The sequence below is a fragment of the Pollicipes pollicipes genome, unplaced genomic scaffold, assembly GCF_011947565.3.
Source record: "Pollicipes pollicipes isolate AB1234 unplaced genomic scaffold, Ppol_2.1 Scaffold_2555;HRSCAF=2994_pilon_pilon_pilon, whole genome shotgun sequence".
In the NCBI taxonomy this organism is placed as follows: domain Eukaryota; kingdom Metazoa; phylum Arthropoda; class Thecostraca; order Pollicipedomorpha; family Pollicipedidae; genus Pollicipes; species Pollicipes pollicipes.
In genome coordinates this window covers 27,902,463-27,912,776 of record NW_023596136.1, presented here as the reverse complement: position 1 = coordinate 27,912,776, position 10,314 = coordinate 27,902,463, and the positions used below count along the sequence as shown (strand labels likewise).

Sequence of the window (10,314 nt, the reverse complement as noted above, 5' to 3'; positions counted from 1 at the left end):
GGAATCCCCGAAGTGTACCTAAAATGGGAGTACTTTACAGGAGGTTTGTCCATCTAGCACTATAAAACAAGCTTTGTTGGCGCACCAGCGACATAACAAAAGTTAGTTTTTTGCGTTCCACACTCAAGTATTTACTCTGTAATTTCGAATCACATTTCGTGATTACACCCTGTTGGTTGCTCATGGCGGCCATGCTCCCGAAACGCACCCGCTGTATGGGAGTGAGCTTGCAAGCATCTACCTTGAAGCAGCTTTCTTGCAGTATGGAAGTCGGTATGCGAGCACCTTCCTTACCTTACCTTACTTAGATTGGTACCTAGCTATTTGGCTGTTATTCGAATCCCGTATATTTGTGCCCGTTCTGGACCGGACCGATTAAGTAATCATGCTGAGCATTCCTGACGAGTTGAAGATCATCGAGCAGAGGTAAGCCAGCATATGTTTTCCAGATTTTCCTGATTGGGTGCAGGTATGACATATATTTTATTTGCCTGCTTGGGAATGTAAAAGTCATGCATTTTGCTCACCTAATATTTTGTTTTTAGTGATGGCGTGAAACAGGAACCCTTAATAGATCACCTTGACTGGGCTCAATTTAAAATTGCCAAGCATCCTTACATTTGGATGGAGGCATTGATTTAATAAGAAATAGCAAACAGAAAGGTAAAATAGTGCTTAGCAAGGCACATTCAATGCAGTCTGCAAACCATGACAGATTTTGAAAAGATCTTGTTGGGGCCAAGGTGGGATGCAATGTCCACTCTACCTTGAACCCTGTTTTGTGTACCTTGAAGTATTCAGATTCAGGCCACGTGGGCTTGTGACATCTGATCTCATTGTATCCAACACATTCTAGTGAATCATATGTTTTATTCACATATTGGACACCTAGCTGTTTGTCTTTAGTTGCTAGTTCTTGTTTGCTGTTTTTTTGGACTCAATCACTAGTGGTGGAGGCTGTTCCATGGACTGTGTGTGTGTTACTGGGGCTTTACGAGGCACTCAGCTGCTGAGGCTATATGGTGTTGTGTGCCTCTCACCCTGGCAGGAAGGGCAGGCATGGCGGAAAATCAAACTGAGTACCTCTGGTTCCCCAGATGCGCAGTGGTTAATGCAGATGCATTGACCACTACACTACGGGCATCCCTTTCATGGTTCCATGGATTGATCACCCTGATGCTTAAGTGATATTGCCTCAAAATTTTAAATGTCTCAGGATTGGTTTATTTTTGGGGTACCCTCTTATTGATATTTCAGTTGCCAATGTGAGGAGGTTTCAGTTTCCAGGTTGAAAATCCCATGTTGGATGTTATATACAAATGGTTCAAACTACACTAGTGCCTGGGGCATGTTGCTGGCTGTTGTGAAATGTTGCACTGTGCTGAACACATGCCTCATCCCTCACAGCTCAGTACTCTTCTCTGTGGAGGGGCCATTGCCTGAACTCCTGAAAACATTGTGTGAAAGCCTGCTCCAGGTCATGGATTGGAGTGTGTTGCCAGATGCATACATTGATGAGGTAGGGCTTATCCTGAAAGGCAGAAGCTGAACCTGGTAACCTGCTTGCCTGCAGCTCGTCAGAAGAGGAGCGCCAGTCACGGGTGCAGCAGCTTCAGGCACGACTCAGGGAAGAGGATATGCGCAGGAAGCTGCGTAACGTGAAGCTGATTAGCAGCGTGGAGCGGCTGGGCGAGCGAGCTGGCGCACTCAGACAGCTTACCGATCGACTCACGCTCATCAAGGTGCAGTGAGATCGGGGGAAGAAGGCAGTCCAGGCTGCAAGCATTTCATTCATGTAAAGCCCATGTGAAACTGTCCTGAGGCAGTGACACTTCCTATCACAGGAGTCCAAAAGACGTATCATAACTAACAGATCAACTGGTCAACCGGCTGATGACTAACACTGACCACGTATGTAGATTTACATGCACAATGCACACACACACACAAACACGCACGCTCACGCGCACGCACGCACGCGGCGCGCGCACGAAACGCATGCTCGCACGCGCGAGACGCACGCGCGCACGATATATATATATATATATATATATATATATATATATATATATATATATAATAGCTAGCTAGTTAGTAAGGCATTGGTTAGTTAGTTAATCACAAGGTAATACACCATGTGGTGGAAAGAAAACATGTTCACATGCATGCTTTGCGTAATGAATGATGTCACTGGTTGGCCGTGAGGCCTGCTAGTTATACCGGAATTTTTGCTGGATTGATAGGGTTGCTGTTTGGAACAACTCTGTATCTGTTCGAGAGTCTGCTAAAAAAGTACTCTTCCCTCGGAGTGGCGTTTTTTACAGCAAATCTCTGCTGTGTCCCTAAAATGTCGGTTTTGATATTTTTCTGCAAGTTCACGGCTCACCCTTCCAAAAACTTGTGATCAAGGTTAAGTGCATATTATCTGTAAGTTATCATTGGTTACCATTGGTTTTTACATTTATTATGCTGAGGGCTGCTCTCGTGTTTGTATCAACTAAAAAGGTTTTACCTGTGTAACTAGTTGTTAAATCACTAGTGTGGGTAGCCAACTGTACCTGTCACTAAACTGACTAGCCACGCGTCACGCAAAGACCGGCAGTAAACGTGACTTGCGGCTGCACATGACCTGCTGACGTCATATCCCACAGCGGCAGTACGAGGTGCTGTCAACCCACCTGTCGGAGGAGGCGCCTGTCGACCAATCACAGCACGGCGACGCCGTCACGCCACTGCGTGCCAGTCAATCAGGAATGCCCGTTGCCGAGACCGTGTTTCGCCAGTCCCGAGTCAACCTGGGTAAGTCCATGCAGATATTGGTGCCCACATGTCTCAAGCTAGTTGATTGTGACACCCTGTCTGCAACGATTCGGGTCTCCAAGCATTTTTTTATCCTAATCCATCTCTGGACAATGATTTCCGTGTTTCAAGCGTATTCTCTGTCCGGTGTTCCCATGTATCCGTGCTCACCGCGCCTGCCGGTGTGTTCGGCTAGCTGCGACCCTGGCGTGCCGCGCGCAGGCGGACCATGAGAGCTGCGTGTCTCTGCCGCAGGGATGGCCACTGGAGGCGGGGACGTGGCTGAGGCCGCCACTGCGGTCCTGGCGGGCTACCAGGACCCCAGGTCTGGCTACCGGCAGACCGTGGCGTGGCTGGCGCAAAACTGGTTCATTCCCTTGGTCGATGGCGACCGAGTGGCGGCAACGATGTTAAACGTTGCTTACAGTAACGGGAATGCTGTTACGCTGTTACGCTGGAACAGCTGTTACGTCGTGTGAGACCGTGTATTCTAGTGGTGGAAGAGAACGTAGCGTGTATTCGCCTGGACTCATCCAAAAACCGACTGGTACCTGCGAGCGTCGGGTCCCTACCGCCGCCTCAGCGGCCGACCCTTGACCCCAGGCGAATCGGGAGACCCGCTGTCACGTGACGCCCCCCGGCGTCCAGTGAGATACAGAGTTCGGAAGACAGCGAGGGCGAGGGCGCACAACCCGCACAATCACACCACAAATGATTAGTACTAAAAGTATGAATTCGGGCTCATCAGTGTCTGAGACGTTTTATGTGTCCTGGATGTGATTATCTACAGATGGTGATCGCCGTGATGGGTTAGCTGGGTGAACGCGGCACGACGCCGGTGCCGGTCGGTCGCGGCCTTCCGTCCCCGGTGACCGCGTGACCCAGCTCGCATCACCAGCCACCCGTGTGACCGGCGTGACCCGGCTGACGATGTGCGCAGGCTTTCGGCGGCCGACGGCGGCTGGCAGCCGGACCGGGACAGCCTGGGCCGCTCGGTGCAGGGCCGGGCGGCGCTGCTTCGGGCGCGGATGGCCACCGCGCTCCCGGGGCGGCCTCCGCCGCTGCCGCAGCCGCACGCTGGCGGCCGCGGACTGGACCACGGGCCGGCCAGCGCCGCCGAGCCGGCCGGCCTCGACCGGGCGTCACTGTCGCACGAGCGGTCGGCGGCCATGCAGGACCGCTCGCTGTCGGAGTACTCGGTGTCGGCGCCGGGCCGCCGCCGGCCGGCGCCCGACGGTACGCTGGAGGGCGTGGCGAGCCGCTGGGGCTCGCTGGAGCGCGCGCCGGAGCAGGCCGGCGGCCGGACCGCGCAGCTGGAGCAGCTGGACCGGGCGCTGCTTCGGCAGCAGCAGCTGCTGGCCGCCACCGCCGCCGCCGCCCGCCCGACGCCGCCGCATCAGGTACGTGACGCTGCCGGCCCGCGGCTGTGGCGCGGCCGTCACAGGCAGCACCGTCGGCTGCGACGGCCAGTGCTGGTATGCTGCTTGGATGATTTGGGGAATATCTGATCTCATCCAGCCGTGAAACGGTGCGGCCGACCTGTGACTGCCGTGTTACTCCCGTCAGGCTGCGCCACGAGGCATGGCAAAGAAGGATCGTGTTCGGTGCTGACTGTTGGTTTTTGTTCTTTTCGCAGGATGATTATCAGGGAAGGGTGCCAAGGCTGCGTTCGGGGTCCTGGCTGGAGCCAGAGCCTCAACTTACACACCAGGACCATGGTGAAAGATACCAAGAACGTCACCACGAGGACCTCCAGTCCAACCACGAGGAACCCAGATTCCAAGAACGTACGCCAATGTACAGAGAATACGCCCCCTCACGCCAAAACTCTGAGCATAGATACCAAGATTCTCCGCTCGAAGATCGAAAACAGCGGTCTAGGGATGAGGCACCGGAGCAGAGATATCGCGGCTCGGACGGGTTTCCGCAGGAGAGCGGAGATCAAGAGCGGCAGGCTCCGGGGGAGGAGTGGGATCGGCGGGGAGCTCAGCCCCTGAGCCGGCGGGAGTCGGAGGCGAGCCGCCGGGGTCCAGTGCCCCGCAGACGGCAGGCGACCGGCGCCGGTGAGCAGCAGCCCGCGCCCTTGGCGCGACAGCAATCAGGCCACCAGGAGTCAGAGTCACTCAAACGCCAGGAGTCTGAGACAAGTCGCGTGGGATCCGGAGTCTTCAGGCGTCAGGGGTCAGAAATCAAGCACCAGGAGCCAGAGCCTGTGGTATTTCAGGGATCAGGGGCAAGAAGTCAAGAACCAGACTTGTCGAGGCGTCGGGAGTCTGCAGCAAGTCATCACATACCCATGTCGGAACGACAGGACTCCGTGGCAAGTCCTGAGGGTCGAGAGCCCTGGAGGCGACAGAATTCAAATGTTTCAGAACGGAGAACGTCGGTTTTGTCGGATAGCAGCCAGAGAGGTGAGTTGGACGTCAGCCCGTTGCGGAGCTGTTTACAGGATAATGACTTGAATAAGCCACCTACTGCTCGTGAGTGCTAGGGTCTGTTTAAATATGTTTCGTTTCGTCGAGGTCTGATGTGTAGGACTGATGAGTGCCTGATGCACACTTCCTTTTTTCTTTACTTGCAGATCTGCTCTTGGTTGAAAAAAGGTTCTTTGTTATGAGAATGACCACTCTGGGTACTTTCACTGCAATCTTTAAAGTCTCCATCCCCAGCTGGTTTTCAGTAAGAGAGAGTGGTGGTATAGTACGCGTTTTTAAATGCTCAAAATGCAATGTTCGAACCTGCTCTGACGTGTTGTAGCCCCAAATATCCCCAAACATAGGTGAATACAGGTCCCAACACGTCGGTGAATGTTGCGCGGGTAGGTAACAATATTGCTCTCCTAAGCATCACGCCGTCCGCCGCGCTTCCCTGGTTGTGAATTCACTCCGCTGTCACGCGGCGTCTGTGTTCAGGTCCGTCAGGTGACGGCGGCCGGCGCTCCTCGGCGCTCTCCCCGCCCGGCGAGCGAGATGCACCCGCCGGGGCGGCGCCGCCCAGCCCGGCCGCCGGCCGCGGACGCGCACAGAGCCGGCAGGCGGCACAGGCGACTGGCACGCAGGTACCGGCTCACCGGCGGCCGCCAGCGCTGCTCTGGTGCTACCGACGCGCAGGTCGGGGTTGCGGTCGGACGTGGTTGACACGCCGGCGTGCACGCGTGACCACAGCAGTCGTACCGGTGAACGTGGCTCGTGCTTGCGGACTGTGCGTTTGATGTAGCGACGGCGGCTGGTACATGTGCTCTGTTTGTAACGCCAGGCGGCGAAGAAGAAACGAAACCTGGACTGGCTGCTGGAGCGTGATCCGTCTCCTCCCGGCGATGACGACGCAGGTGGCAGCACCGGCGGACCGCTGGAGGGCGCTGCCGGCGATACCGTGGAGCGCGCTCGACAAGACAGCGGCCAAGGTAAACTTGGGGTGGCTGGAGCCGAGCCAATGGTGTGCTTCATCACAATCTGAACGGAGCATAATGGTTTCCTGTTAGCATATCAGAAGGATAGCATGAAAAGTATGCATTGATAAGGATCATTTATCACCTGTTTGAATCTGTTACGAACCTTCCTTATCTGGCCGTCAGTTGCGTGCTTGGATATTCAAATTAACCATAAAGCAGTTACCATTTGCGTTGACACCCGTCATGAATGTCTTTTTTCTCCGAAATACCTCGCTCAGAGAAGCGGCTGTGATGGAGTCACCATGTCTGCTGGTGACCGGGCCGGCCGTCGTTGCGTGACGCATTCAGCGTGCCTCCCGCCGACAGGCCGCGCCCTGGCGGCCGGCAACTCCGAACCGGCGGCGGGCGCTGGCAGGGCCGGCGCCGCCCTCTCGTCGTCCAGCGCCGACTCGTCGCCGGCGGTCGGCCGCGCCCCACCACCGGCTCCGGCTCCGGCTCCGGCTCCGGCTCCGGCTCCGGAGCCGGCACCGCTCAAACTGCGGCTCGACTCCGGCTCCGAGTCGTACCACCTGAGCGCCGACCTGGGCGGCGACGATACCGACGACGACTTCTGGGGCTAGAGGGCGGGCGACAGCGGAGGGGCGTAGGTCGGCTGTACCGCGGGCGTGACACCGCCGACGGCTAAAGAGAGGGCGAGGGTGCTGCGAGGAGCGGCCGGGCCTAACCCGGCGGTGGATTGGGGTCGGTGGTACCCCCGGAGACGGTTTGGGAAGTCGCTGGTAACGCGAAGACGATCATGACACCTAGGCATGAGAGCACCTCTGCCTTTAAGCTTGACCGGTGTCGGCTTTGATGACGAAAGTTTATGCTTAACTGAAAGATCATGTTCGGCATGTCTATCTCCGAGTGTATCCTGTAGCGTCGCCGCTCATTGTGTGTGGGTTCTTCATGAGTTAAAGAACAGCTGACAAATGTGAATCAGACAGCTTGAATATCCGTCCAGAGTCCTGCTTCAGGAAGGCTCGGTGTGCATAATGTTATCTGAGGTTAGCGTGCTGCCACGGTGTAGTCTGTATCAGTTAGGATGTGGTTGCCATATATCCGGCTTGTTCGGCGCGAGACTCCCGCTTCCCATTGAGCGGCAGCTCCGCACACATCTGTCATCTGTTCAGGGAGATGCCGCCTGGTATAACCAGGCTCCCAACTTCATGGCGTTGCTGGAATCGAGCTCTGTCAGTAACTTTCCTACTTGAAGTGTGGGGAGTACCTGACCTCATCGAGATGCGAAACGCGTTTGGCAAATTATAGGCTGGATATGGTGACTCTTGATCTCATTCTCGTGTAAGCATTTGATATTCGCACAAATAAAATTTTAGCAGGGTGGCGGCCGTTGTTTCGTTTTTCAAGCACTTAAGCACGAGCACCGGAATACTATAATCAGGCCAAGACAATGGTATAGGCACAGCCCACGACGCGCAGTGAGGAATCAGACCGGCGGCGTGGCCGTGTGGTCGGCGTGTCTGCGCATCCGACAGCCGGAGGTTACGTCCGGTGTGCGACCACGCTACCAGGCTTATCAGGAGGTGTCTGGCATTGGCGGCACGCTGCCCAAGTTGTGAAGATGTTTTACTCTAGCTATGTACCAGCTATCCATGACTGGAACAGAGGTAGAAATGACATCTTTTGTAACGTGTTCACGCCTGTTGGTGGTAGAGGTAATGTTTCAATAGGTCGAACGGAATCGGCGCCTGGAGGATTTTCCTGATGCGCAGACGTGCTGCGCAGAAATTAATAGCACAGACCCCCAGATTCCTGTAGCATCCCCTTCAAGGCTATAGACCTCTTGTGTCAGCCAGTGCCAGCCGTTTGTTTCTTTTGTCAAAACGAGCCCGTAAAGTTTGGGCGTCAACATATCAGGAAAGGGCGGGTTGGTACACCACACTTTGTGCTCCTTACCTTCATGTTTGTGCTGCCTTTGGCATTAATCCCTTTTATCGAGACATCCAATGAAAGGCGACATCATACCACGTGTGAAGCGTGAAGACCGGCTCAAAGGGCAGCCATTTGTTGAAGAGCAGCACGATATTCGCAGTTACATGTCCAGGAGATGTGACTGTCGGAGTTCTGGAATTTCCGTCGTCCAATGCATGTTTTCTTGCATGTTCCCTGTTAAAACAGAAACGCAATTTTAGGTCAGTGTTTCCCACATCCTGCCTTCTCTTCTTTGATCTCGCAGATGTGCCAGCGCCCCTGCTATACTGCGAATGGGTAAACTACTGGTATATGTGAAGTTGGTTTTGATGCAGGCTCTGGAGCCGTGTGTCATTCAACAAGCCAGCTGCTTTGGTTCAAGTAAGACATCAAGGAGAACCGATATTTCGGAGAGACGCTGGCACTTGACGGACGCATCTGCTAAGGAATAGTCTGCAGAGCGAAAAGTCGTTCATTCGGAGAGTGTTTACAGTGGTCGTGCACTGGATCTTGTGACTCGACTGAAGACAAAGATACATGCGCACCAGTTCGCGCACTGACTTTCTCATTGGTACGTATCGATAGCAGGTTTTGCTAGCACACGGATACGATCGTGTGTACATCTGATAGAGATCTGATAGTAGATAGGTTTCTTTAGGAGCATGAAAAAGACTAAACGATGAATGATAACATTGTTCTAGTCACTGGCCAGAATTTTGCTACAAAATCCACCCAATCAAAAGGTTCAGAGTAAATCCCCAAAACATCTGAGCTTAGTTTATCACGACGAACATGGGTTAAGATGTTGCTTGTTTACAAAGGCATTTTCTTCGTGCAATTTAGTTCTCAGGATATTTTTCTTGTTGCTACCTTTGGCCAGCAACGTGTCTCGGGGTGCACCGCAAGCTAGTCGCATACTGGCGTGCAGAATTCATGGTAGATTTGACATCTCGGCGTGAGAAACGGATCGCTCGCATGCGGTGCAGTAGCCTGACTTTTTTGTCGAGCCGCGTTATCAACGTGCCCTTGCTTAGCAAAGGCCCTTTATTGTGTCTCGCTGCTACCCCGGCGATTGTACTGCCTTTTCGCGCCCTGGGTAGTCTGTGCCTCGCTGCTGTTTCTCCCCTAGCCTTAGAAAGACATTTCGAATGCGTTGCGTGAATGGCTTTGGATTCAGAGTCGAAGCACTTGCCAAGCGGAGCCCGTTGTGTGTGCTCCGAACCCTCCAACAAAAACCCGGGTCGATCCAGTAAACCGGATCATCTTGGCCACGTGCTCGTTGCCAGTGCGGGACTCCCCAGAGTCGGGTGCGGTTCTCCGACACGGACGCCTCGGGCCAGGCTGAGCTTTTTTGGGCCATTTATCAGCTGAGCTTTCCATGTCAGCCGGGTCAAACAGCTTACCCGCTCCGGGACCCGAACCTAGCGCCGCCACACGACAATCCCGACATCTCTCTTCAGGATCACAGTAGCCGCACGCACCGGGTATTCGATTGGATTGCCTACACCGCGCCGCCTGCTTCCGTTCCCGGATTAGAATTATAAGTGCGGATGACAGAAGTGGGTGCGATCCTGAGTCGTCTGCGAATCCACTGTACATGCTAGATGTTATTTAACCCAGGCAGGTCAAACCCCCCTTCCCCTTCCCACAAGGATCTTTAATATCATTCCACACAAGTCGAGCGTAACCAGTCCCTGACCTTTCCTTCCTTATCTCACTTGTGAGTCCTTACCAGGCCAGATCCCTGGCTGCTGGCGTCCAAAGCAAACGATCTTGTCTCGGCCGCTTTAGGGGCGTAGGGGCGGGCACCGTAGCTCTAGTCTGAGACACACTCAGCGGTCGCTGGTTTAGAGATATACTATTCACACGCCAGTTTTTCTAAGACAAATTATCCCACCTTCTTGCATGATATTTCGCCAGAACAATCGCCAGATGAGGACTGGCGCATGTCCCCCACATTGGGTCTCAATAGGGTTTTGGAACCCTCAGTTCAGCTGGCTTCAAGTGCACGTTTTTGGCATGTACCTCGTTGAAATGCACCAGGTCAAATGGTTTCGTATATCCTGCTTTGCCTCCCTCCATCTCGGGTATATTTGTTCTTGCATCCATGATATGCTGTCAGCCGCAAACACTACTGGCAAAGATTACATATC

The 10,314-nt window shown here is 54.1% G+C and overlaps 1 long non-coding RNA gene across 1 annotated transcript; it reads left to right on the top strand.

Moving 5' to 3' along the window:
- Positions 1 to 2,662: 2,662 nt before the first annotated feature.
- LOC119097912 (uncharacterized) lies at positions 2,663 to 3,822 on the top strand. The gene is made up of 3 exons (XR_005094214.1): positions 2,663 to 2,799; positions 3,055 to 3,124; positions 3,740 to 3,822. It is a non-coding gene; the product is annotated as an uncharacterized LOC119097912 (long non-coding RNA).
- The last annotated feature ends 6,492 nt before the right edge of the window (positions 3,823 to 10,314 follow it).